We start from the raw sequence: 5,377 nt of genomic DNA, 5'->3' as shown, positions 1-5,377 counted from the left end.
AAAAATAGTTATTTCTCAGAGATTTCTCCGAAATTAAGCATCACAAACAAAACCGTGGCACTTGCCAGTCTTTTTTCTTTCCGAAGATGAGTTGGGCTTTTTGATCAGCGCCAGACTGAGAGGTCTGTAGTAAAACACCTTTATACTTCTGCGCTTTGGCTTCGGAAATCAGTTTCTCTGTATTTTGTTTCGATCGTGAAGAGGAATGAGGTGTCTCATGAATTTCGGGGGGGTGGGGAGGGATACAGAAAACGCCCGCATTTGGTTCACGCTGAGCTTATTTCCGCGTCACAGGGAGATGCTGGATTTGTTGAAAAGCTTTTATAAAAAAAAAAACAAAAAAAACAAAAAAAAAAACCAAACAAAAAAACCACCAACAAAAAACCCACAACCAAACAACAACAAAAAATGGACAGGGAGAAAAACAAAACAAAGAAAAAGTCACTAAAATGCTAAAACCATAACCATTTTTTGGGCACAGGGAAGTGCTGAGCTGTAACCCCCCCCCCCCCCCCCCCCCCCTCCTCTGCCCGGTCGTGGCTGTGTTGTACACAAGGACGGGGGGGGGGGGGGGGGTGCAACACCCACGCACCCACTCACGAAGGGGAATTGCTGCGTGTGTGTGTGGCCAAGAGTTCACTCGCTGCTCCCGCACCCTCCCTGCGGCCGGGCTGGCTCGGGGCCGCCGGGCAGGACCGGGCCGGGCCGGACACCCCCACCCCCCCCCACCCCGCACCCAGAGCCCCCCCACCCACCCTACCCCACCCACCCACCCACCCACCCCCCGCGGCTGCACCCAGCTCCGCGGCTCCCCGCACAGCCCCTCTCCTTCCCCGGCGTTCAGATTTTTTCCTTTCAACATTTATATTTTTCAAGTATTTTTCAGTAAGCGCTAAAAAAAAGAAAAAAAAAATAAAAAAGAAAAAAAAAACCAAAACAAAAAAACAAAACAAACTCGACACTGAGGACCTGCCTATTTCTGCCAACTTTATAACTGTACAGTTTTGTATATTAAACGTTTTTTGGAAGTTATTAATTTAAAGAAAGATCATTTAGTTTATTCATTTAGTAACTGATGTATAATAAACGCTATTTTCATTAAAGGTTGCTTTTTTCAACTATTTTATCCAAAATTGCCTATTGCAGTTGCCAACAATTATTTATTTTCAATAAATTCCGCATTATGTTTAAAAAAAAAGAGGAAAAAAAACGTTTCAGAAATAAAAAAAAAAGTTTCAGAAATTAAAAAAAAACTGTTTCAGAAATAATAATTAAAAAAAAAGCCTAGATGGGTGTCGGAAAAAAAATAATAATAACGAAACACACGAGTCGCTGTAACGCTTGGTTGTCGACCAGTTTTAGTCAAGGGGGTTTATATTGACGCACTATTTTATTGTTGTAAAAGGAAAAAAAGAAAATTTAAAAAAAAAAAGGTTTAAATAAACATTTTTACAAAAAAAAAAAAAAAACAAAAACAAAAAAAAAACACAAAGAGAAAAAAAAAAAAAAACAAACACCAAAAAGATTAAAAATTACGTTGCGTTGTTTGTGCGCTTGGCCGAGCCGCGGGTGCGGGCACCGGGGGCTCCGGGGCGAGGGGGCGGCGGGGACCGTCCTGCCCCCCCCCCCCGTCCCCTCGTTCCCCGGGCAGGAGCGGTACCTTCCCGGGAAAGGGGGCTCGGAGGTTACGGGTGGGTGTGGGGGGCCGAGCCCGGGGCAGCTCCGTGCGGGCTGGCTTCCACCTGCCGCGGCAAATGCACTTTTTTTTTTTTTTTTTTTTTTTTAGGGTTGGGGGGGGGGGGAGAAAAGGCTCCCTGCGGCTTTTTTTTTGGGGGGGGGGGGGGGGGTGGGGGGGTGGCGGGGCCGGGCAGGACGCTCCTCTGCGTCTATATCTCTAAATCTTTGTGCGTGTATACCCATAGAATAGACACCGAGATTCAATCACGACTCTCCACTTCGCCTCCGGCGCTCCGCGCCTCTGCGCGCCCGCGCCGCGGTCGCCCCCCCCCGCTCCGCAGCCCACGGGGACCCCCCCCCATTCCTCCCCCCCCCCCCCCCCCCAGCAGGAATCGGGGCATTAAAGAAGTTTCTTTTGTTCCCTCCTTCCCTCCCTCCCCCCCCCCCCCTCCCCAGGCTGCCTCCACCGGGGCCGGGCTGGGGCTCCTGCGCCCCGACATCATTCCCCCCCCCCCCCGGCCCGGGCCGCCCCCCGCTCCCCCTGGGCGGGAAGTGGCGTGTTCGGGAGGAACAATAACAGTTAATCACATCTAATGGGGTGAAACGGGGAAGCTCCATCCCCGGCAGCCGGGGAGGGTGAAGGGAGGAGGGAGAGGGTGGGGGGGGGTGCTGGGTTGGGGGGGGGGGGTGTTAGGAAAGCAGCAAACTTCACAGCATCACCGGCGAAATGGCCCTTTTATTATTTTTTTTTTTTTTCTTTCCCCCTTTCTGAAGCTGAAGCTTGGAGAAAACAATACCCGACCCTTCTGCAAACAGTTTAGGGGAGGGGAAAAATTACCTTTAGGAGTCCTGAGAAGCGACCCGAGCGAGGAGCGAGCTCTCTTCTCTTTAATAACCCAGCAGCAGCAGGAGTGGACAGGCACCTTCAGCTGACATACAATCCTGTACCTGTTAGCGAGAGGGATTTGGGATGTAAACAGCGGGCGACGCTTTGTTTCTTAACCATAAAAGTGATTTATTTTTTTTTTTGTAAATCTTTGCGAGCCGCAGCGCAGCGCAGACAACCGCCGGCTTGGGGGCAACGGGCCTGAGCCTGCCCCTGCGCTGGGGCAGCAAAGCCCGGCTGCCTCCGCGGCGGGACGACAACTTGCGACCGTTTCGGAAAGGATTACGACAGCGGGAGAAGGAAATAGAGCCCCAAAAGTCACGTTTCTCGGTCAACTCCAGAAACAAAATAAACGTGCACCAAGTAGAGCGGGTACCAAACCAGGAGTAAATGGCCACGGGTCGTAAACAGCCCCAACGAAGGACACGGAGGAAAAGCTTCACGTTAAAACGTACCCTACGTGGTCACGCTGGCTCTTAACCTTCAGGGTCCTGAGAGGTAAAGCTCTTGCAGCCAACCTCGGGTTGGAGGAAGGACAGAAGGCGTTGCACTGAAATTAGCCCGGTTTAGAGCCCGGTGGCTGTTCTGTAAATACAACCGCAGCCAGGGCTGGGTTACGTGTTATTTGAAAACAAATTACAGTAAGACAAAAGAGATGCAATGAAAGAGAAAATCGAGTCAGTTGATAAACAGAAGGACTTCAAAGACTACTTGGAAGCTGGAAAAGACAGGGAAGGAGAATTTCGTTTAAAGAAAAGAATATCTCTGCTTGTTATTGCCCGTATATTTCAGTATTCCTGTGAGCAAAAGGAAACTCTTTTGTGCCACCTAATGTTAAGTACAGATCACTGTTGTCTTCTTTGCTGCCCGTCGTACACCGCCTGCGTGGAGAGGCCTCGGGGTGCTGAGCGCATCCGGGACGGAGCGGAGCGGATGGGGATGCTCCGCATCCGAAAGTCCCACCAAGCCAAGGGCGGGAAGAGAAACTCCAGCTTCACGGTCCCGCATCGGGTTATCTCCTGAGTTTTGGAAATTATTAGAGAAAGAACTCAAGAGGGGGTGGAAAGAAGCACGGGGTATAGTCATAAGACAGAGAGACTCCAAATTTGGTCTTCATTACAATAAAGTAAATCCCGAACGGGCGTACCCGGGCTTTACGTAAGCTGCCCACCACCGAGCATCAATCTCAGCAGCCTCTGCAAACCTCTGGGCTTACGGCAGCTCCTGCCTCAGCTCTCCTTCGAGGACCGAAGCGGCCTTGCCTTTGCAGGCTTTGCACACACGTGTCTCCCAGTACGAAGAATTTATGGTGTGTACTTAGCAGCCATTCACACTAATGGAAGATACTAATTTAGTACTGAAATATCTCACGCGGTCCTTTAAAGAAGAAAGGGTTGAAAGAAAGCATTTCTCTGATAACAATGAATTACACCGCTTTTGTGATTTTAATGGAGAGTGTTAAACACCTTCAACAATTTTTGAGGCTGAATCTCCTTCGCTTTTTATGTTATTATATGAAACCTGAGGCTTCCTTTGGATTTAAATTTCAAATATTCTTAAGCCGTGCTCTCCTCCTCCTCTCCAGAGAGGGCCACGACCATAGGAGGGGTTCACTTGAAAGCAAGCGAGCAGAGATGCTAACACACTTCAGAGCGGTCTTTATAGAGCATTCCGAATATGGACCAGTCAATCCGTACCTAGACTACATTTGATCAAGATGCTTTTAAATCCCTCAGCAATAAGTATTTTAACTTTTTCTTTCTTTAAGTAGCAATTCCATAGGTTCAGGCAGAGCAGACTGGAGCACCCGGTCCTATTGGGCCTGCATCCACCTACCAAAATCACTACTGATTTTTAGGGCGGATCCACGTGTAGATGGAGGCACGTTGAAAACGCGAGACCTTCCCCCCACCCCCAGGAGCCGGGGAGCACGCGGGGCTGGGCAGGGAATGCCCTTCAGCCAAGGGTCCGATCCCAAACCCCAGACAATTCATCATTTTACTCACCAGAGCAGCTTCTATTTAACTCGGCGAGCTCCTCCAGGCGACCGAAATGATTCACGTCCCTGCACAATCTCATTCAAGGCTCCATCCTAGAAGAAGCGTACATACGAGATTTTCGGCCGGTGACCGGTCCCGCCGAGTATCCCCGAAAATACTCGCAGAGATCAGGGCCTATGTTTGTAGTCGCTTTCCCCTTTTTCTAGCGTCCTGTAACCAATAGACTGGAAAGGCTCCACAGCAATTACATATTTAGGATATGTGATAGCTGCAGTTAAGATCTTTACGACTGATTGCAGGATAAAATTTACTTCAAATGTGCAAGAGCCCATTTTTAAACCCCGGTCTTTCAGCTGCTTTCCATTATATATATATTCTGAAGAATCAAAAGCAATTAGAGCGTACAAAGTCTAAACGGTAAATAATTTCCAAATCAAAACCTTTATTAAAGCAATAAGCATCTATTTTTGTTAACACTGTAAGATATGGAGAGGGCCAAACTAAATAACTTTTGGTTTATTGTAAGGAAAAGAAAGCCAGGCTTCTACGCTGAGGACCGTTATACAAAATCTCGCCCCAGATGGATTTTTGGTTGAGTTTCCAAGATTTGGGAAAGCAGGGTAAGCAGGAGGATTTAAAGCTACCATTTTACATGGCGGTGATGTGAACGGTGCCGTGGGTTACCCACGCTTCTGCAGGGATTTGTACGTGGATCTGGGGCTTGCCGATTCACGGCGAGCGCTACATGCTATGCCGGCTTGTAAATATTTGTAGAATCATGTCCTTCATTAAAACGGTAAAACAGCATTAAATC

At 48.6% G+C, this 5,377-nt stretch overlaps 1 long non-coding RNA gene across 1 annotated transcript; it reads right to left on the bottom strand.

Annotated features, from left to right (window-relative positions):
• Positions 1-6: 6 nt before the first annotated feature.
• Positions 7-3,981, bottom strand: LOC126050125 (uncharacterized). The gene is made up of 3 exons (XR_007509430.1): positions 3,019-3,981; positions 2,516-2,625; positions 7-318 (listed from the first exon to the last, which is right to left on the bottom strand). It is a non-coding gene; the product is annotated as an uncharacterized LOC126050125 (long non-coding RNA).
• Positions 3,982-5,377: the final 1,396 nt, after the last annotated feature.

The sequence above is a fragment of the Accipiter gentilis genome, chromosome 24 (assembly GCF_929443795.1).
Source record: "Accipiter gentilis chromosome 24, bAccGen1.1, whole genome shotgun sequence".
Lineage (NCBI taxonomy): Eukaryota > Metazoa > Chordata > Aves > Accipitriformes > Accipitridae > Astur > Astur gentilis.
The sequence above is the reverse complement of the archived record's forward strand: the minus strand, read 5'-3'. Positions and strand labels throughout refer to the sequence as shown.